The sequence below is a fragment of the Tiliqua scincoides genome, chromosome 1 (genome assembly GCF_035046505.1).
Source record: "Tiliqua scincoides isolate rTilSci1 chromosome 1, rTilSci1.hap2, whole genome shotgun sequence".
Classification (NCBI taxonomy): domain Eukaryota; kingdom Metazoa; phylum Chordata; class Lepidosauria; order Squamata; family Scincidae; genus Tiliqua; species Tiliqua scincoides.
The window spans coordinates 303,383,274-303,407,110 of record NC_089821.1 but is presented as its reverse complement, the minus strand read 5'-3'; positions in this window follow the sequence as shown (position 1 = coordinate 303,407,110).

Sequence of the window (23,837 nt, the reverse complement as noted above, 5' to 3'; positions counted from 1 at the left end):
CTTTTTTTCTCTCTCTCTTTAACTTTGTTGAAGTTTGTTCTCTAATAGAGGTGGGAAGATGAATCAGATTAGTCATTCAAAAAGCATCATCCATTCCTTCCCTGGCAACTGTCCAGATAGGATCTGGATTCTCTTATGTTATTTCTGACAATTCACTGTGTTGTTGCCCAAATAATCCCATACTGGGAAGATGTCCAACTTTAGAGTTCTAACAATAAATGAAATGTGTGTGCACTACAGTGAATAAGAAATTATAGTAAGGTTTAGAATGATATGTGAAACAAAGAGACAGCACCAAACAGTCAATGCTATCAAGTCAAATGGAATTTCGATTCTTTATGTCCATTGGTTTGTTTGCTTGTTTCTCTGCTTGTTTGTTAATTCATTAATTCACACATTTATATCACCCTTCCTCCAAGGAGCTGAAGGTGGTACACACAATTTCTTTCTTTTCCTTTTTTTTTTTTTTTTTTTTTTGGTCCTCAGAACAATCCTGTGAGGTAGGCAAGGCTGAGAGATTGCGACTTGCCCCAGAACCACCCAGGGCAACTTCATGGTTGAGCAGGGAACTTCCAAGATTTAGTCCAACTCCCAAACCACTACAACATCTTGGAAAATTCTCATATTATTATGAGATTTTAAAACATGCAGATAAAAAAATCCTTTATATAATCTTTTTTTTTTTCTCCTGGTATTTCTGTTGTGTACTAAGAAGCAAGCCCAAAAGATCTAAGGAGGAGAAGACCTTGTGAAAAAAAAACTGTGGAGCAGGGAAAACACTTCCAGTGTTGTAGACAAAGCTTGTGAGTGGGTTATATGGAGGGTATGGTGTCCTCAGTGGGCTGAACAGTCCTACCTCCAGATGTCTTAAGGCATAATCCAGCCCTTGACACATTTGTGCCTCCTCGGGAGGAAGCTGGGCCGGCGCTCAGAGAAGCGCCGGCCTGAGGAGGCCGACACAGGCCACTGCGCCGGCTTTCTCCAAGTGCCTTGCGTTGGCCTGGCTGTGCCGACGCAAGGCTGTGAGATTAGCGGGGGAGGGTGGGAAGGAGGCAGGAGTTCCTGGGCAGGGGGAGGGCGGGCGGTGGGCAGCCCCGGGGGCTCCACGCCACTCCATTCTCGGACTTGTGCCACCTCAAGAGGTGGAGCAGGGAAAACGCTTTCAGTGTTGCAGACAAAGCTTGTGAGTGGGTTACATGGAGGGTATGCTGTCCTCAGTGGGCTGAACAGTCCTACACCCAGATGTCTATGGGTATGAGGAGACCCATAGGGCCAGCAGTCCTTACCCAGAGGTAAGAGGAAATGTTTCCACTTGCCTCTAGCTGAGCTGCTTTTGGCCCCTATCCTGTGCTGGATACAGCACAAGCCTCTTGGCTTGCCTGTTCCAGCGCAGGATAGGATTGGGCCCTTAGTGAGAGACCAAACGATGCCCAAACTAGAGAGTCCTCTGATAAGTTGCACTTCCTCCCCCAGCAATCTCAAGTTTTAAGTACTGTGTATTCCAGAGAGTAGTTAGCAATAAAAAGTTGAGTTATCAGACTGGGTTTGCTGTGTGCTGCTGTCCTTGTATAAGCAATAATTTCTAACATGCTTTGCTGTTTCCAAAAGGCTCACAAAAATGTCTCAAATCCAGAGGCAGTAGAAAATATCTCAGAAATAAAATGAACAAAACAAAATCCCCCAACAGCACCAGCAAGGCAGTATCACCGATTAAAACAACTCAAAAGCACCCTGGAATAAAGACGTTGGCACCAAAGAGACTGGAGGACCCCACCAAGCTCATTGTTGGGGCTGGGTTCCAGAAGCTTTGTAAGGCTCATCTCAGAGAAGAAGTTCTTCTCTGGCTCCTGTTCTTCTCAGACTCAGATTAAAATCCAAGTAGAGAAAAATTCCCAACTAACAGCGCAATCCTGAGCTGCCAACACCGAGAGGAGCTGTGGCACCAAAATGGCGACCACTGTATCCTAAGCACGCAGGCAGCCTCTGGTGTCTCCTTGGGGGAAGGGGGCAATTGTCCCCTTCCCCAAGGTAAGGACACAATGTTGCTACTCAAGTCTGTACCAGCTATTTTGCCGATGTAGAGTTGAGAGGCCCCATGTTGGACCAGGACATGGGGTTCTAGATCCAGACAGCAGAGCTCCGCTAGTCCTGCTCTCCTCCCACCCTGCTCCCTCCCCACCCTCTCCTAGACCTGGAATGCCTCCCCCCTTGCCAACTAACCTCTCCACCAGCCAGAGCTCATCCCTTGCTCCGGGTGGCGTGTGGTGGGCTTCCGGCAAGCACCGGGCTCAGCGCAGACTGGCACTGAGCTGGTGCCAGCGCTGACCCAGTGCTTAGGATTGGTTTCTAAATCTTCTCCACCAGCCCTCTCCAAGTCCCTATCTCCCCCCCCCCCCGGAACCATCCCCTGAGTCATCTTGGACTTGTGGCAGCAAAATAGGTGGCATAGGTCTGAGGAGACCCATTGGATGCTAGACAACCTACAGGGAGGTAAATAAGAAAAAGTTCTGCTTATCTTTCCTGTGCTTTCTGGTGCCCCCTCCCCCCCCCCCAGCATACAGCATGCTTTTTGTCAGCAGTGCCATTACTGCCTCATGTCGCATATACGCAACAGGGACCAAATGTGTCCACCTGTGGACCAGGCGAAAATGGGTTAACCCACAGGACAGATGTAGAACCAACAGCTAGCCTCTGGGAGGGCATTGGGGCCATGAAAGGAAAAGTTCTTGTCTCTTGTATTCATCTACCATACTTCCAGTGGTAGGACAGCAGAGCAGGGCCTCCAACCAAAATTCAACCTGCAGGCAGGTTCATGTGGGATGAGGAAGTTCTTCAGGTGACTTCCTCCTTGACTGTTTGAAGGTCAAAATCCATAACTTTCACTGAGCCCAGAAACAAATGTGTCTGTAAAACTCTATAATCGGAAGTAGCAGAACCAGACCTGCCAGGCTTAAAAAGCAACCTCTCTCAGGTGGCAGATCTGGAGGTGGCATTAGAGAGCATCACGTTGTCAATTATTTTGCTGTTGTACTTTTACCACCATCGGGAGACTGCCATCTGGAGTTTTGCCTCGGGCCGTGTCTTAAAGTTAACATTTCTCCCTAGAACGGTGGTTATGCTTTGTTTGACTTGCTGCCAGATGGGATGGTATTTATTATTTATAGAGCTCTTCCTGAAGTGCGCAATGTGCTTTGTGTACACGTTTGCCAGGCAGTGCGTAGCCCTGGTCAGGTAAGATGGCATCGCACAGATCACCTGCTTGAGAAGGGAGAGCAGCTTCCTATCCCTTTGATAGCTGCTTGGGCTGCCCCAGTTGTGCAGGCAAACATCTACATCAGCAGTTTAAGAATATTTATTTTATTTATTTATTCTATTTATATTCCACTTTTCTCCCTGAAGGGCACCCAAGGCGGCTAAGGCCCTTCTTCACCCAAGGGCACCCTAAGAATATGCATTCCAATATACACTCTCTCATGACTTTGTGTACCTTGGCTCAACAATCTCCGACACTCTTTCTCCGGATACCGAGCTAAACAAACGCATCAGTAAAGTAGCTACCACATTTTCCAGACTCATAAAGAGAGTCTGGTCCAACAAGAAGCTAACGGAACATACCAAGATCCAGGTCTACAGAGCTTGCGTCCTGAGTACACTTCTGTACTGCAGCGAGTCATGGACTCTTTTCTCGCAACAGGAGAAGATGAACACTTTCCACATGCGCTGCCTCCAATGCATCCTCGGTATCACCTGGCAGGACAAAGTTCCAAACCACACAGTCCTAGAACGAGCTGGAATTCCCAGCATGTATACACAGCTGAAACAGAGATGCCTGCGCTGGCTTGGTCATGTTGTGAGAATGGGCAATGGTCGGATCCCAAAGGATCTCCTTTATGGAGAACTTGTGCAGGGAAAGAGCCCTACTGGTAGACCACAGCTGTGCTACAAGGATATCTGCAAGAGGGATCTGAAAGCCTTAGGAATGAACCTCAACATATGGGAAACTTTGGCCTCTGAGTAGCCCGCTTGGAGGCAGTCTGTGCAGCATGGCCTTTCCCAGTTTGAAGAGACACTTGGCCAACAGACCAAGGCAAAGAAGGAAGACCCATAGTCAGGGAGACAGACCAGGGACAGACTGCACTTGCTCCCGGTGTGGAAGGGATTGTCACTCCCGAATAGGCCTTTTCAGCCACACTAGATGCTGTGCCAGAACCACCATTCAGAGCGCAATACCATAGTCTTCCGAGACTGAAGGTTGCCAACAAGATACACTCTCTGTTTTTATACCAATAGTATTTACAGCCCAATCATATCCCCCACCATCTTCCACCATGCAGCTGTGCTGACGGACCAAGTGCTGTATGCTTTGGTGGTGGGGAGGAGCGATCAGATGATCAGTGAAAGGTAAGTAATGGAAAAGGTGCAGAAGACAGCAACCACAATGATTACTGGTCTGGGGCACCTCCCCGACGAGGAAAGGCTACAGCATTTGGGGCTCTTCAGTCTAGAAAAAAAGGCACCTTGGGTGGACATGATTAAGACGTACAAAATCATGCAGGGGATGGATAGAGCGGATACAGAAACATTCTTTTCCCTCTCACAGAACACCAGAACCAAGGGACATCCACTAAAATTGAGAGTGTGAGGAGAGTTAGCATGGACAAAAGAAAATATTTCTTTGCCCAGCATGTAATTAGTCTGTGGAACTTCTTGCCACAAGATGTGGTTATGGCATCTGGCCAAAGATGCATTCAAAAGGCAATTGGACAGATTTCTGGAGGAAACGTCCATCACAGCATGATCGATATGCGCAGCCTCCTGATTTTAGAAGTAGGCTACCTCAGAATGCCAGGTGCAAGAGAATGATAACAGGATGCAGTTCTCTTGTGTGTTGTCTTGTGTGCTCCCTGAGGCATGTGATGGGCCACTGTGAGATACAAGAAGCTGGACTAGATGGGCCTGATCCAGCAGGGCTCTTCTTAAGTTCTTAAGTAAAAAAAAAACAAACTTTTTTTATTTACCTCCTTGTAGGCCACCTGATCACTTCCTTGGACCCACACTAGCTATTTTGCTGGCATTCTTCCAAGGAGAGGAAGCGGGTGAGGCAGACTAGAAAATCAGATCCAGTGTGCACCTTTGCTGTTAAGAGTCACCCTGTCTGCCTTCTCCCTATCCCCTACCCTCTCCCTGCCCTCTTCCCTCCCTGCTCTAGGTCTCCCCCTCCCCACCCATGACTTGCCCCATCCATCACCTCCTTTGGTGGCCTGTTGGCAAGCACACTGAGTCTGTGGCCATTTGAGCCTGACGGCAGTGTGCCTTTTGCACCACTGTAAATGAACATGGCCATGGATTGTGAAATCCACCGCTGTAAGTAGGGGATAGGATTGGACCATTAGCTTGTAAATAATAGATGAAGAGACATTTCTTCCTTTGTTTTTTATCCTGTATTGACAGACTAACAGCCCAATCCTACACAAGACTGGGCTCTACTGCAAGACACTTCTGTTGTCACAAAATAGCTGCCACAAGAGGTAGCGACACTCCCCATCTGTCACCAGACCTGTCCATGGATGCTGGAGCCAGTAATCTGCAGTGGGGGAAGGGAAGGGGCAAAACCGGGTGGGGAGGGAAGGGGAGGGTGTGGGTGGGAATGATGGATCCAGCAGCAATGGAATGTACCAGATCTTATCACCTCATTTCACAGCCTCCAGCAATTTCACTCCTTGAACTTGCTGGAGAAGAACCCATTGCAGAGTTAGAGACTTATGGAGGGGTATAGGGATTTAAACCCCCTTTCCCCTCCAAAGTCTCCCAGTCCATCACCACCACCTCACAAGATACAGCATGCACTTTTTGGTGTGGCTGCACTAGAGTTTGAGGGAAAGGATAGGATTGGGCTCCAAGTGCATGTTTTCACTGGTTTTTTAAAAGCCTTAGAAATGAAAGATCATTATCTCAGTGAGTATATAAATGCCTTATATTTCCCTATTCTAGGGAAAAAAATACATTTGACTTCTTTGTTCTTGCTTTCACCTCCTTATGGATTTGACCATCTGGATCTGTTGGGCTTCCAGTTTTTAAGAACTCATTAACCTTGCCATATTTTCAACTTACCAGCCACCTAGGTAGCAGCATTAATCATACTTCTGTCACTCATCATTTTTTTTTTTTCCTGGCAAATTCTTAATGATTCATTGGCATCCTCATATTTACTTTTATTGCATTTTTCTTTCTGTCTCAGGCAAAAGAAAGAAAGAAAAAAGAGAGTGTTTTGTGGTGAACTGCATTAATGAATAAAACCCAGATGCAAAAAGCTACTTACTAATCAGATTTACAGCTTTGAACTTCTTGTCTTCAGGTGGAGATAATTGATTTCCAACTTTACCTAACATAAGAACATAAGAACAGCCCCACTGGATCAGGCCATAGGCCCATCTAGTCCAGCTTCCTGTATCTCACAGCGTCCCACCAAATTCCCCAGGGAGCACACCAGATAACAAGGTGTTATCAGATAACAGATGATAACAGTGATAACAGATAAAGATAACAGATAAATGTGATAACAGATAACCTAAGCTGCCTTATACTGACTCAGCCCACCAAGCTTAGTCTCTCTAGCTGATTGGGGCCCCAATCCTATCCAACTTTCCAGTACCGGTGCAGCCATAGTGCAGGCCCAGGGTAAGGGAGCAAATGTTCCCAAACGTTGAGGAGGTGTCTGTGACTACCTCCCCACCACAGGATGTAGTGCATGCCCCATTGACACAGCTGCGCCGGCACTGGGAAATTGGATAGGATTATAGGATTTGGCCCTGGTAGTGTCCCTAACATGCTTCAGACAGGGGTATTTCCTTGCTCCCACTTGGAAACACCAGGGGTTCCACCTGGAACTTTCTAAAGACAAAACAAGTGGTCTATCTTTGAGCTATGGCCCCACCCATTTTGTTGGCTTAGAACGTCTGCTTTCTCTCTTTTCTGATCTTTTACACATGTATGTATAACTTTATCTTTAAGCTAATTTAATGTCTGCCAGATGGCTAGCCGATAGAGACAAGGGGGAGATGTTATAGCTCAGTGGTAGAACTCTTTATGGTAGAATTCTGCTTTATGTTCAGTAGATCTTTGGTTTGATCCCTGAAAGTTCTAGCTAAAGACAAACAGAAGAGCTGGGAAATCTGGGCTAGATGGATGACAGGTGTGACTGTCATTTAAGCCAGGCTCATTTGAACCAGCCTTTCCATGGGCAACGTGATCTGAAAAGCCCTTACTCACAATATGGATATGGTATCATCCATCCCCTCCTGGCTAATTCCTAAGCTAGTCCAATGGCAAGCAATGGAGAGGAGATCAATATCTCATAGCACCAGTTGGGATGAAGTGCTTGGATCAATACAAGCATGTCTTCCAACCAACCCCATTTAGCAAGGACTTTCCCTATTTTTTTTTTTCCTTTGGGGAGATGCCTTATTAAAATTAATGTTAGCACAAAGTGTCAGAAGTTTTCAGCATTCAGCTTCATTCTTTGGGAATACTTTAACAGCACAAACCTGTCCAGATCTACTCAGAAGTCTCATTTATTTCATTGGGACTTACTCCCTGGTAAGTGTTACAGCATAAATTAGTGCTCCACAGCTGGGGAGCCTGATGTCAATTTGAAAAATAACATATTGGCAATCATGTTTTTCTGTTGTATCTTCAACCCAAAGAACAAAGACTTACTTTGCACTTGATCAGTGGAGAAGAAGTAACTATAGTGTAAATGATGGAGTAGACCCGGGGGCCACTTGCGGCCCTCGAGGCCTCTCAATGCAGCCCTCAGGGAGCCCCCAGTCTCCAATGAGTCCCTGGCCCTCCAGAGATTTGTTGGAGCCCACACTGGCCTGACGCAACTGCTGTCAGCATGAGGGCAACTGTTTGACCTCTCGCGTGAGCTGTGGGATGAGGGCTCCCTCCACTGCTTGTTGTTTCACATCTGTGATGCAGTAGCGGCAGAAAAGGAAAGGCCAGCCTTGCTTTGTGCAAGGCCTTTTATAGGCCTTGAGCTATTGCAAGACCTTCATTCATTCCTATAAGTTCATCTTTAATATATTCATTTATGTAAACTTATGTAAATTTATTCAAATTTTAAATGTAAATTAATCCTTTTTTACCCTGCCCCCCCCCCGACACAGTGTCAGAGAGATGATGTGGCCCTCCTGCCAAAAACTTTGGACACCCCTGGAGTAGACCCTTCAACAGTGAGTATTGTGCTGTTAGGAGACTCTGGGAAGTGATTCTTGGTATGAGAACAGACATGTTACATGTGACAGGGATGTTACACAGATCCCCTGTGAAATTTGGAAGGTATGCAAAAGAGATTCAGTTCTGCTAAGAGATGAAAGGGCCCATTGGCATAACTAGAGTTTGCATCACCTGGTTCAGGAGGCCAACATGTCACATGCATGATGAACCTCCTCCCTATGCAGTGGGTGGGGCAACACCCTGGGTGGTGAGCCTGGTGATGCACTATTGCCCTGCCCTGTTGGTTTTTTGGCTATAACTTTTGATAGACAAGGGATATTTCAGTGTCGTTTGTTTCACTGCATTCTGCATGAAATTACACATCAAATGATATATAACATGAAAGTATTGTTTGAAAATACTAAGAGTTTAAACATTTTGGCCTGGAGTGGTGTAACCCCCCCGTGTGCGCCACCCCCTGTGCATGTCACCCGGTGCAGCCCGCACCCCTCTAGCGACACCACTGAAAGGGCCCAATTTTCTGCTTTTTCTATCTATCTGGTATTCATCCTTGACTGTTGATGTTACAATGTCAGCCTGGAAGTACAGAAACTTCTCTTACAGAACCTCACATCCTCTCCTTACTCCATCCTCCGTGCGGCTAGTGCAGGGCCATTTTCTACCAAAATGAGAGTCCTTCGATTTCCTTACAAAGGCTCACACACTAAGGAGATGGATATTTAAGCATAAAGACATGTGCAAAATGAAAATAGAAAAAGCAGACAAGCACAATGATTTTCTGAGTCATTCTTCGTGAAATCTATTAGAGAAGTGGCCATTGCCGACACAGAAATAATCCCAGGCTGGTTGTTCAGAAATACCTGGAGATTGAATTCCATCAATTCAGTGTCAGAAATTGTGTGTCTTTTCCTCCCTATTGTGGGGCTGTGCTTGGAATATAAGACCAACACTTAACACAACAGGCAGCAAAAACAGTATCAATGTCCTATTTGGTATTGCCTTTTAAAATTGGGGCTGAAATACATAATACTAATTTGACGTCTCATGAGAGGAGGATAGATGGTCTACAGCACAGAAGTCATATTCCTTACAGGCTGTCACTTCATTTTCTTCTTTTCCTTTTCTGTCTTTTGTGCATGCAATGTCTACACTCTAGACCAGTGTTTCTCAAACTGTGGGTCGGGACCCACTAAGTGGGTCACAAGCCAATTTCAGGTGGGTCTCCATTCATTTCAATATTTTATTTTTAATATATTAGACTTGATGCCCCCATGGTCTGTGATTGCATTTGGGGCAATGTTACAGACCTGTACTTTTGACAAGCTACTACGTATATTCCTTTAACAATGATAGTCAATGGAACTTACTCCTGGGTAAGTGTGGGTAGGATTGCAGCCTAGGATGGTTAAAAATTTCCCTGCTTGATGATGTCACTTCTGGTCATGACATCACTTTCGGTGGGTCCTGACAGATGCTCATTCTAAAAAGTGGGTCCCGGTGCTAAATGTGTGAGAACCACTGCTCTAGACACTGATATTTCAGTGTCATTGCCAGTGGTATCACTAGGGTTTGTGTCACTCTGTATGGGAGGCCAGCATGGAAAACCCATGATGGACCTCTTCCCATGCAGTGGGCATGGCAATGCATCATTGCCCCACACCTGCTGGTTTTTTTGGCTAAAACTTCTGATAGAATAGAGATCTTTCCGTGTGGTTTGTTTCATTGCAATCTGCATAAATTTCTGTTTTGAATGAAATATGATATGATGATATTATTAGAAAATACCAAGATTTTAAAAATTTTGACCTGAAAGTGGTGTCACCTCCCCTGTGTGCATCATCTGATGAAGTCCACACACCCCCTAGTGATGCCACAGGCCATTGCATTTTCTATCACTTGTTTTATGTTGAGTCAAATACCTTGGTACTGATCCAACAGCGTGTAAGTGTATTATCTAGACTTGGAAGCATGTTGCCCCTTTCATGATGATAATTATTATACCACTTCAACTTTTTGTTGAAAAGTTCACAAAGCGGTTTACAGAGAAAAATCAAATAACTAAATGGCTCCCTGTCCCAAAAGGGCTCACAATCTAAAAAGATGCAAAAGAATACCAGCAGATAGCCACTAGTCTTTTCTAGTGCTGGGCTGAGGCGGGGCAGTTACTCTCCCCCTGCTAAATAGAAGAGGAGCACCCACTTGAACAAGTGCCTCTTACCCACTTAGGAGGGGAGCATGACACCCAAAACTAATTCAAACTAAGCAAAATGCCATGTTTTGGCTGCTTGTCAGGGTAACGTTGAGGTTGGCCAAGGTTCCAGACCCATCAGAGGGACCACCTGGCCAGACCGGTCACTGAAACCCCAGTACAAGTGACAGTGCCCAATGTGCCATCAAGGAGCAACCAGGGACACAGAGCTGGGCCTGAGCAATCTGGTGTTGGCACTGATTCTTGCTAAAAGAATATGCATTGAGGTAGACATATGGACTATTTTGCAGAGAATGATCCCCAGGACTGGCCCAGGACCTCCTGATACCTGAGGCAATATGCCAAATGCTGACCCCTTATCCAATGATGGGACAACCTCTTCTCCTTCCACTTTCCAATGTTCTAGCCCAGCACTCTCTTCCCCTCCACATGACCTCTTCTTCTCTTCCCCCTCTTTCTTTTCCAATCCAGGGTGTGGAAAGAGACAGAGAGGCAGTGGAGGCAAGTAGGCAGGCAGGATGGGCACCCCTCCCTCACCAACCTGCTGCCTTAGGTGACCACCTCAGTTGGCCTCATGGCTGGGCCAGTCTTTTTGATCCATTGACCTAGACACTGCAATTGAAAAATGCTCTGGCAGACTTCAGATGGTAGAGGAACGGGTGGCACAGCCTCAATTAGCTAATGAAGTTTGTGCCTTCCATGTCAGGTTTGTACCTTCTCAGGCACGTTCATATGGAAGGTCCCTAGATTGATTAGGACCTTAAACTATGGCACGTTACACTGTACCAATTCAAATTTCAGGTCTGCAAAAATTACTACTCATCTTGGTCTTATTTCTACCTAATAGCAAAACTTCAGTAGCAATCAAAATCACTTCAATGAGATGATCTCAAAGGCCTCCTTTGAGAGCTACATCCAGGCAGTTGGCACTTTCACTGTTGAGCTAATCTGTGTTGCTTTTAGAGACTTAAAACCAAAAGGCAAAGCATTATTAATGAAGGTGCTTATCTGTGAGATTCAACTTCATTTTGCCCTGCCACAATTATCGGGGGGGGGGGGGAACGACTGCTTTTATAAGACAGGTTGTTTTCACTCTGAGAAATAAAAACAGAATGTCAGCAGTTTTTATTATTATAGCTCTGGGGAACTAAATTGGAATCTTTTAAGGTAAAGGCATCGGACCATTAAAGCGTATCTGTTTATGGTTATAGAAAAATGGAATAGGGGATCTTTAGCATATACGGTATTCATAGTGTCATCAAAATGTTCATTTCGGGTCTGAGAGGTTTATTAAGTTGCCTTTATGAGTTAGGGGTGCATATACAGTTCTGAGAAACAAGGTCATTTGAGAAGCCAGATTGCTCAGCAAGGGAGGCATTTTTCTCCAAACCAAGCATATGGAAGGATTATGGCATTGTATAGGTTGTTTCTACATCACCAGGGTTTGGAAAAACTGTTTTTTGTTTTGTTAGGGGACATCCACTAAAACTGAGTGTTGGGAGAGTTAGAACAGACAAAAGAAAATATTTCTTTACTCAGCATGTGGTTGGTCTGTGGAACTCCTTGTCACAGGATGTGGTGATGGCGTCTAGCCTGGACGCCTTTAAAAGGGGATTGGACAAGTTTCTGGAGGAAAAATTCATTACGGGGTACAAGCCATGATGTGTATGCGCAACCTCCTGATTTTAGAAATGGGTTTTGTCAGAATGCCAGATGCAAGGGAGGGCACCAGGATGAGGTCTCTTGTTATCTGGTGTGCTCCCTGGGGCATTTGGTGGGCCACTGTGAGATACAGGAAGCTGGACTAGATGGGCCTATGGCCTGATCCAGTGGGGCTGTTCTTATGTTCTTATGTAGGTACAAACAAAGCAAATGTTTTGGCCATTTCTGCCTGGTTAAAACATCCTGGGAAATTCAAGGGAAGCCAAAACCACTTTTGATAGACTGGCGGACCTTATCAGGGAGGTTCTACACTTGAATGTCTGAGTTTTACCTCAAATAAAATTTTAACAAGACTTTCCTGCTCAGCCAAGACACATGGTAGGTTCTGAGGGAATCAAAACAAGTTTCTAGAAGACCAGTAAAATTTTCTGAAGGGAGGGGGTGTCCACATAACAGAACCCCATACCCCAAATTACCATGTTGTCATTTAAGGGTAGGGTTAGTAGGGGGCATTTCATCTGTGCCACCACAGCACACTAAACTCTGCTGCCCTCGTGCAGCTATGTTCAGCCTGTTTCATCTCATGGCACACTGACAAGGCACTAAAATTGTCAAGGCGCACCATCAGTTTTTTGACAATTGACAAGGCACACTGTGCTTCTGGTGGGGGGGTCACACCCCTCAGTGGCCCTATTAATACATGACATTCCCCCAAACTCCTGCACACATCTGCGGACCATTCATGGCACACCAATGTGCCATGGCACTCTGGGTGACAGTGGGTGCCCTGGTGGATATCATGTATTGTAGAGCATGATAAAGCCTAGGGACCTTTTGGAGTCCATACTTTCCATAAGGACAGTGTAGGCCAGCAATTTTCAAATGGTGCACTGCAGCACATTGGTGTGCCATCAATGGTCCATAGGTGTGCCATAAGTGTTTGAAGCACAGCAGCTGAAAATTACTGAAAATCTTATCTGGCTTCTGTGGCTCTGTTTCTAGGACAAATGTCTGTAGTAATGTATTATCTATCTGTCTTCTGGATTGGAATCGTGGAAGATCTGGCAAGGAGGTAGGATGTGGTGTCAGCGGTGGCCCCTTTAAGCGTTAAGGCCTGCGCATGCAGCAGAAAATGTGCTGGACAGCTGTAGCCACTTGAAGGCAATAGGGCCCTGAGGCATAAAAGCTCCTGATGAAGGGAGAATTTGGTGTGGGTAGTAGGAGCAAAGGAGACTGGATTAAAGGACTGAGGAACTAATGGCCTGATGTGTGAATGGACTTTGGAGACTACTGGAGCAGAAACTGCCAGAGATGCTGAGATTGGTGTTTGGCTGCCATACACAAGACCTGCTGAGGACCAAGGTGCTGCTGTAGTGGCCAGAGAAGCTGCTGGCAGGAGAGGGGAGGAAGGACCTCTGCAGGTTGAACAGGCGAGCTACCCTGGAGGTAGGGTCTAGCAGTGTTGCAAGGCAGAACTAGGATCATTTTTGGGGAAAGAAAGGGAGCTAATTAGCATAAAACAGTAATAATTCTCCAGGCGGAGCTTGGCCTTGGGATCTGGCAAAACACTTCCTCTGCTGGTTCTTAGGAAACAGAGCTGCAGGACCCAGAAGAGTCTCCTGAAAGCAAGAAGTGACATCACGAGACATGAAGACCATAGAAAACACCATAGAAGCCAGTGTGTCATGAGAAGACAAACATCGACACCTTTCACAATACTCTGCAAAAGAGCTGAACAGACTGGTGTTGTCCCCATAATTCCCCAGGTGGATCTGGATTTAATCCTGGTCTGCCACATCAGTGCTAATGGTTGTAAGATTTGCTGATGGAATTTGATCTGATTAAGGTTAATCAGAATAAACATTTACAGCACAGTCCTCTGCCAGTCTACTCAGAAGTAAGTCCCAATGAGAACAATTGGGAGGAGAACATCCTCCTAGGTGAGTGTGTATAGGGTGGGAGCCTTAGAAAATGAAATTTCAGTTTTTAACATTATTTTAATCTATCTGTTTACACCCCCATCCCAATTACAGGATGTTTTGTTGTACATTGTTTTGGTTTGCTCCTGAATGATAGCTTAAGAGCAATAATAAGATCAGTATTCATTTATATTATTAATATAATATCAAGCAATTTTGGAATGGTGTTCTCATACATGCATTCAAAAACTCACACTATGAATGGGCACAAATGAAGGCTATTTTTGAAGTGAACAAATACTTAGATGAGGCAACAGAAGCATTTTCAACCATTAGTACATTACAAGGGTGATAGAGTGGGACTCACCTGCCTATTCCTACACCTCAAGAATGAGATCTTCAGACTACACGCTTGATAGATTTCACGCTGGATAGAAAATATGTCTTTATTCAGTGTGTAATAAGTCCGTGGAATTCTTTGCCACAGGAAGTGGTGATGGTATCTTGCCAAGATGCCTTTAAGAGGGGATTGGACAAATTTTTGGAGGAAAAGTCCATCACGGGTTACAAGTCATGATAGGTATGTGCAAGCTCCTGATTTTAGAAGTAGACTACCTTGGAATGCCAGATACAGGGGAGGGCACCGGGATGCAGGTTGTGTCTGTTGTCTTGTGTGCTTCCTGAAGCACTTGGTGGGCCACTGTGAGATACAGGAAGCTGAACTAGATGGGCCTTTGGCCTGATCCAGCGGGGCTCTTCCTATGTTCTTATGACTAGACATCACCTGAACTAAACCAGAGATCATTCATCAGGTGCAAAAAAATGCACTCAAGTAAGGAAAGTTATATTGTTAGTCTACCATCAACTGCCAAGTATCCAGCATAAGCCTATAAATGTTTACTCAGAAGTGAAGCTTGTTTAGTTCAATGGAGTGTACTCCCAGTTAAAATTGCTTTTGATTGCAACCATAGCATCAAAGAATGTCAGTTGGTAGGTGCCATGAAGGTCATCTAGTCCAACTTCCTCTTCAGTGCAGGCAACTGTTTCAGCATTCCCAAGAGGTGGCCATCTGGTACCCTGAAAATGCTGCCACCAAATTCCTTTCATGCTTCACATTCAGGAGCATGAGTTATCTATTCAGTAGTTGTGGTGTTGCTAAACTTTATTTGAAACATGGTTTTACTGCACTTTCAAACAACCTTCTCAAACTCATGAAATGCTAAATATCCCCATGTGTATAATGAACATCTGTGATAAAGCCAGCTTTATTATGGCCTGCTTAGAGCAGCTTATGATGTTTGCAGCTTTTGGAAAGGCGTTCATTAGCTTCATTTCTGAAGTCATCTGCTCAATAACCTCTGCTGTGACCAGCTAAGAACCTCAGGATGCTCATTCACTGGACTTCTTTGGGATTATGAAGAACGGCAAACCTAATGATAGCAAAAGGTACATCCGGTATGTATTTGACCTCCTTGGGAAAATGTTGCAGAATTCTCTTACAGTCACTTACACCTGTTCCATAATGGGGCAGATCCCCACAGCTATGCTATGGAAATCCAGTCTGATTGCTCAACACACATCCCTCAAATTTACTGGCTGTGGGGCATCTGGTGGGATAAAGGAAGCTGGACTAGATGCCCTACAGAGGATGTGGATTTGCAGCCCCTGTTCCTTCTCTAGTGGAGGCTCCCCTTGAAGGAAGGGGAAGGAAGTCACGAGAAGTTGTGGTTCCGCTTTACTCTGCACTGGTTAGACCTCACCTGGAGTATTGTGTCCAATTCTGGGCAGCCCACTTTAAGAAAGATGCAGCCAAACTGGGACAGCTTCAGAGGAGAGCAAGGAGGATGATCAGGTGCTGGGGGACAAGCCCTATGAGGAAAGGTTGAGGGAACTTGGCATGTTCAGCCTACAAAAGAGAAGTCTGAGAGGGGATGTGAGAGCTCTTTTCAAATACCTAAAGGGCTGACATATGGAAGAAGGGAATAATTTGTTCTCGGCTGCCTCTGAAAGCAGAACTAGAACCAAAGGGTACAAGCTGCAAGAGAGGAGATTTCGATTGGACATCAGCAAAAAATTCCTGACGGTCAAGGCGGTTTGGCAGTGGAACAGATTGCCGGGAGAGGTGGTGGACTCTTCCTCGCTAGAGATATTCAAGCAGAGGCTCGGCAAGCACCTGGTGGAGATGCTCCATGAGGATTTCCTGCCTAAGGGCAGGGGGTTGGACTAGATGACCTATTAGGCCCCTTCCAACTCTATCATTCTATGAACAAGGGGTGTGAAGCCGCTGCAGTGAGTGCCCCTCCTCTGGGGAGAATCTGGGCATTGGGGCATTGCCTTATGCCCCTGATGGCTTTAGAACCCAAATACTAACACCCTGTCTCCGGAACAAACCTGCTTTCAAACGGTTAAAGAACATAGCAAACATATCCAGGAAAAGGTTTCTTGTGTGGGGGGCTTGGGGGAGGACCAATCCACCAAAGATAAGCACCTGGCATCCGTAGGCAGCAGGCTTTCTGCTAAGTGGGAGACAGAAATTTCTCTGCTCGAGGTAAGGAAGATAGAGGCTCTTCTAAATTATGTTCCCCGTGAGTGAGGCATACTTACACATATTATATGAGGTAGAAAATTAGTACTTTAAATTGTTATGGTTACATATGCAGTAAAGTGGAAGTGTTTGCAGTTTTTCAGAAGTTTGCCTATGGTTTGTCACGATGTTCCCCCCCACCCCCCACTGAGAAGAAAATGTACTCGCTGTAAAATGATGAAGCTGCTCAGGGCTTAGAAGGAAACCACTGCTAACTCCAAACCTCTGAAATATCCTTGGAGGCAAATGGGTTTTATGTACAGAAATTGACATCCCCAACAGTTCTCCTTTTCTCGTTGTAAACATTGGGGGGGGGAGGGAGGAAGATAGAGACAAGCAAAGTCCAAAGTAAATGATTGACTGGAAATTTTGTTTAAAATGTCCAAAAAAATTGGAATGCTTTTCAAACATCTGTGTTCTTCCTCAGGAGAAGCCCTTCTCTTTTTTCTGCTCTTCCTTCCTTATCTTTAGTTGGTTCTTTCCTAACTGCAAACATTTAGGGACATGTCTAAGACGATTGTTCAGTCCGTTCTCTTCTTTGCCTTTTAGTCATAGTAGTCCTTTTTCTGGCTGATATAAACATTGGGGAACTCACTTGTTCATCTTGTGAAATCAGCACAAAGTCAACATGAATTAGAACAGTGGTTCTCAAACTTGTAGCGCCAGGACCCAGATTTTAGAATGAGAATCTGTCAGGATCCACCAGAAGTGATGTCATGACCGGAAGTGACATCATCAAGCATCAATCCTAGGCTGCAATACTACCCACACTTACCCAGGAGTAACTCCCATTGACTATCCTTGTTCATAGCATATACAGAGTAGCCTGTTCAAAGTATGGATCTATAACATTTCCCCAAATGTAGTCACACACCATGGTAGCATCAAGTCATATATATTAAAAATAAAATATTGAAATGAATGGGGACCCATTTGCAATTGGCTCGCAACCCACCTAGTGGGTTCTGACGCACAGTTTGAGATACACTGAATTAGAAAAGAAAAAAAAGATGACAATGCCCCCTAAGCCAATGATTTTTCAGATTTTCTCCCCTTAGAATGAAACTGATTGGGAAGAGATTCCAGATTCCTATCCTGGATTGGGCAGCCTGCTAGAGTGCTTTGTGGCAGTGTAACAGAGTTCCACTATTGGTTCCATCCTAAGTGAGACAGAGCAATCAATTGATCGATCAGTGGTTCCCAAACTTTGTAGCACTGAGAACCACTTTTTGAAATGACACTCTGCCGGGTCCCACCTAGGTCTACCAGACTTTAAAAAAAAAAAGATCTAGAAAGAAATAATATAAATATATAAATAAATAAAATAACAAGAAAAAAGACCCTAAAACATTTATCTCTCTAAACATGCTTGCAAACTGCAGGAGCTGAGCTCTTTGAAGGGTAATTAGAAGTTACAGTATGTGATTTCTGAATAGTCTCTGGGCTTGAGGCAGTTAGTTATTTGATCTTTCCATCACACTTTGGCGACCCACCAATAATCAGGTCGTGATGGATCCTGACCCACAGTTTGGAAAACACTGAGATTGAATAGATAACACAGGCCTACAAATCTGAGGGTCAGAAAAGTTTTTCCCAAACTTTATGGTGGTTTGATATGAAATTGGGGTGCTGATTCAAAAAATGGCATCCGTTTTGCCCTATCATGTCTAGTTTTGGATATATCGTATAGCCTCATTAGTGAATGGTTCGAGCAGCTTCCTCATGGTGTAGGCTTCCTCTTGAGGAAGCTGCTTGAACCATTCACTAAAGAGGCTATGCCATTTTTTGAATCGGCACCCCAAATATTCCCAGGAATTGGTGTAACGTTTAAGGAAGCAACATGTGCAATCATAAAGAAAAGCACTGTTGAGCATGTGAAAAGTACAAATTCTTCAAGTAGCCCCAAGGATCCGGCAGCAACCAGGATGGTGAGTTGGGTGAGTACTGCCCCCTCCTTTGTCACTTTGATGCTGTGTATGAACACATATAGGCCTGTACCTCATCCTATTTCCAGTACAGCTTGAACTGGGCCTTCCTTTTTAAAAACTTCTCTTCCTTTTGGCTGTGACCAGTAGCAAGAAAGGAACCACTGTTTAATGAGAGAGGAGTTTATTTGTAGACAAAACCTAGTTGAAGCAAGTAGCATGGAGCTTCTGAGATGCTTTTGAAACTTACATGTTTAGCATGCAGACGGATATCTAGCTTTTCCAAATAGATTTGCTTTCTCCGAGGCACCCAGCAGAGGGGGTGGGGACTCCCTTTATGGAGCCCGAATTGTAGTATCTCCCTCAACAGTGGTGGCACATGATCTCTGACACGCTGGAAGCAGGATGCTTTATGGAGTGGTGTCATTTGCAGAAACAGGGAGGTGAGAAGTGGGTTTGTGATTTCCATATAAAAATAGTCTGAAGGCACATGTGGGAATTTGTTAAGGAGATAACATTGCCCAGGGGGGTGTTTGAGTTCCAGGGATACTTCTTCCACTGCCGAGAAATGCCCCCAGAATTGAACATCTCCTTTTATGGTAGCGGTACAAGAGCAAATCCATCTCGGCAAACGGAGAGCAGAGATGAGGAAGGTAAGGCGATTAGAAAGCAGGCCTGTTGGATTGCCTTTTGTTTCACAAGCACATGCCAAAAGGCCAGCGGGAGCATCTCTCTGTCACTGTTAAACAGCTTGTTCCCAACACACTGTTATGTGACCAAGGACCAGGCACCAGGGCTGTGCAGGGGAAGAGACGGTGTGATGAGAGCCTGCTTCGGTTCTCCGTGCCTCTAATTGAGTTCTCTGTATTATCAAGACACCGTGACCAAAGAGGGAGGGGAAGGAGTGCGGCTTATTAAAATCCCACACTAACGCAGTTATGTAATGCTAGGCTAATGAAGCTCATTTGCTAAGGACAGTTCACAAAGATGTCAACTGATGGAGTCTTCCAGCCAACGTCTCTTACCGCGCTGGTGTGCAGGGTAAAGCAGCCAATTCAGGAAGTGGGTTGGAGAAAGCAGAAGGCAGGAATGTTGTGCCCTGTGCTGGCACACCGCCTCCCCAAGCCACCTGTCCAGCTACTTGCCCATCTCAAGCTGACTGCCCCTACCCTTCCCAGTTGTCCCCTCCATTCTTTTCCTTTGGAGGCTTTCGAAGGAGAAGGAATGGAGGTGGCTGCTGGGCCGCTGATACACAAGGAGGAGGCAGTGGCCCTGTAATCCAGTGCCCCCCTCAAGTGGCGCCCAGCACACATACCCTACTTCCACATTCCCAGATATGCCTTTGAGTGGGAGGGCAGTGGCTCATGCTACTGCTCTCCAAGAGCCACCAGGAATTCCTGCTGTTGCCGTCTCTCTCTCTTCTCAATTCTCTCCAGCTAGCAAGAGCTGCCGATACTGCTGTCTTCTCCCGCCCCAACCCTTTCAGGAGTGTTGGAGAGTGGTTTGGAGGTCAGCTGAGATTTGGCTGGATGCTGTTGTAATATCTTCCACCTCACGCACCATGTGGAGTGCAATCAGAAGTATGGGCGGGGCAGAGTAAGAACATAAGAAGAGCCCTGCTGGATCAGGTCAAAGGCCCAGCTAGTCCAGCTTCCTGTATCTCACAGTGGCCCACCAAAGGCCCCAGGGAGCACAAAAGACAACAGACACAATCTGCATTTGGGTGCCCTCCCCTGCATCTGGAAATCAGAGGCAGCCTGCCTCTAAAACCTAGAACATTATTGCCTCTAGAACATTATTCTAAACAGAAAAATGCCTGGGAGGGGGATGTCAATACGCCCATGCTTCCATGGGGAACAGTGGTCAGCCCCATGTATCAGGCATACTTGGGTCACCCTTGTGGTCTAGAGCTATTCACAACTCCCAAAGCATTCTATGATCTGCCTCCTAATTTGGGTAGATTCTGGTTAGGGTGTTATAGAATGTATTCTAATAGATAGCTCCTCATCCCATTGCCGCATGTGATGGTTTGGAAGCTTCCTGGCACCATTTCCTCATGTCCTGGAGACCTTGTGCATGATCTCATTGGCCAAGGACTGTGCTGTGCTGCTCCATCTAACGTTCTTCTGCCTAGGATGATACCATTAATGGCTGAGAGCTGGTACCTGCTAGTATAGATTCTTGTGTCTTTTGAAGATTGTCAGTTGTCTAGAACCACGTTTTCCTTCATTTTCCTGATATATATATCAGGCAAATGGAGATGGCAAGCAGACATCTGGGATAAAAGAAATGGGCTGCATTCTGGAGGTCAAACCTGCTGCCCAGATTGAGATCACCAGGTTTAGCTCCCACTCTGTTGGTGCCCCTGATTGCACCAGTCAGTTTTGGGAGAGTTAGAACAGACAAAATGAAACATTTCTTTACCTAGCATGTCTATGGAACTCCTTGCCACAGGTTGTGGTGATGGCATCTGGCCTAGGTGTCTTTAAAAGGGGACTGGGCAGATTTCCAGAAAGTCCATCACAGGTTACAAGCCATGATGGGTATATGCAACCTCCTGCTTTTAGAAGTAGGCTACCTCGGAATGCCAGGGGTAGGAAAGTGGCAATAGGGTTCAGGTCTCTTGTTGTCTTGTCTTTTGTAGTGTCCCTGAGGCATCTAGTGGGCCACTGTGAGATTCAGGAAGCTGGACTAGATGGGCTTTTGGCCTGATCCTGTGGGTCTATTCATGTTCTTATGTTCCTGTATAACTCCATGGCTGCCATTTATTTCTATGGTGGGAAAGTAAAGCACCATGTTTGGGTGCAATATTGCAGGCAGATAAAATACATTTACCAGCCGACAACAGCAGGGGTCCCATGGGAGATGGAATGTGTGTCTCTAAGCTGACATATTTCTGCCCCCACCAAGTGATTCCTACTGATGAAAGGTCCTCTGTGTACACATCTCATCCCTTTAAATGCTGATAATAAAACATCCACTGGTTGGGATTAAAAAGAACAGGGGTCAGTTATTCAGGTTATCATGTACAATATTCCAACTCGGAGCCATTAACTGAACACAAGCCGTCGTTGTTTCCTCTTTTGTCGTTGCTGTTGTTGTTGTCTGCTAATACAATTTGGAATATTATTGCTTTCCAGCCATTACTGTTTACACTGGGAGCCCAAGCAAGGCTCGTTAATGTGAATGAATGCCAGGAGATGACATCATTTCCATTTAATTGTCTTGTTTATCACCAAGGACTATACAGTTGTTTTAATAAACGAGCAACACAAGATAAAAGGGCGCATTTGCATTCTCAAAAGAGCTTCTGACAAGGGTCTAAAAGGTTGTTGACATTTATTGTTTGGAAACGAGATAATCAAATGATTAAACTTTTTGCATCCCATGCTCACCCCGTGCCACTAGCAATTAGGCATTTACACACACACACAAACACAGAGAAATTTGGAACGTTAATGGAAATATAATTTTGACTAAGCCTTCCCACTATGTCTGGCTTGGATTCAGAAAACCTCTTCAGGGCAACTCCAAGGAGGTTCTCTGAGGCTGGCAACCTTCAGTCTCAAAAGACTCTGGTATCGCACTCTGAATGGTGGTTCTGGCACAGTGTCTAGTGTGCCTGAAAAGGCCGATTCGGGAGTGACAATCCCTTCCACACTGGGAGCAAGTGCAGTCTGTCCCTGGTCTGTCTCCCTGGCTATGGGCCTTCCTTCTTTGCTTCAGTCTGTTGGTCAAGTGTCTCTTCAAACTGGGAAAGGCCATGCTGCACAGCCTGCCTCCAAGCAGAACGCTCTCATAAATACTTGTTGCTGTGGCACCAAAGGACCTCACGATAGGTAATTGTACAACTGCACAGTAACGTACAGTCATTCACAGATCTCAAGTCAAAGATAGTACTAATCTAGAGGCAGATCTACATGGAAGACCCCTCCTCCTTGTCCTGTCTTCTCAAGAAAAAGACAATGCTTATTTATTTTGTATCTATCGTATCCAGCCTTTCAACATCTCAGGGCACAATCCTAACCTGTGCCAGTCCAGCCAGGCTGCAGTGGTCTGTGCTGTAGCCAGTGCAGGTTGGGAGGTTGCTGGAGGTCACCTTGGGGTAAGGAGATATTTTTTTCCCCTTACCTTGTGTCGAGCCCCAGCCTGTCCTATGGGGCTTCTCAGATTTACGCCAGCTATTTAACTGGTGCAAATTTGAGCAGCCCATGTAAGCCTGCCCAGGCTAAGACTGGGGGTTAGGATCCATTGTGTACTGCCACCACCAGTCCCACTGCCTTCCTGGCCAAATCCACCCCTCTTCCAGTCCCCCTCCCCAAAAACACCTCCTCCCAACCCCGGAATGCCCCTCATCATTCTCCACCACCTACCACCTCCTGCGCCGCCTACCTTACTCAACTGAAGCAGGAACGGGATCTAGCGGTGATAGGCCAGTGCACGTACTTGGACCAGCATGGCCTGCTCCTGAGTCGGTGCAAATGTGCTTTATGGCATGTTTGCAACACTCAAGAGCCTGCACAAGGGGCCTGTCCTGGCACAAGTCAAGGTTTGGATTGGGCTGCCTGTCTCCAAAATGACTTACAGTGGTGCCTCGCATAACAAAATTAATTCGTTCCGCGAGTCCTTTCGTTATGCGAGTTTTTCGTTTTGCGAAGCGCGTTTTCCCATAGGAATGCATTGAAATTTAATTAATGCGTTCCTATGGGCAAGTAAAGTCAGAACAAAGTCAAATTTGGTTTACAAAGTGTTTATTAAGTGCTCTTTAAAGGCATACATACTGTACTGAGGATTTCAAAAACGGGGGGGGGGATGCTGAGTGGGGAGCTTGAAGGCTGTAATCCTGTGCACACTTTCCTGGGAGCAAGCACAATGGGACTTACTTACATAAACTGACATGAAGATGCTCCCCTTAAAACAAACCAAAACAAAACAAAAAAATTCGTCTTGCGAAGCATGGGTCATAAAAATTCGTTGTGCGAGTTACCAAACTTCGCAAAACGCTTTCGTTCTGCGAGTTTTTCGGTGCGCGAGGCATTCATTATGCGAGGTACCACTGTATACATTATAGCTCACTCCATTCAATCTTCTTCTTCCTCTGCCCTCCCTCTGGCTCCTCCCCTTTGCAGTCCTTATCTTCCTCTCTTTTGCTGAATTTGGGTCATGGAAGAAGATGGGGTATTCATGGAGGAGAGGTAGGATATTTTGAACAAACGAAATCTCACACAGCTTCACTAGAAGAAGCTACTTCTATTAACCTTCTATTCCCTGCCCCAAGAATTGGTGAAGTGGTTTTAGGG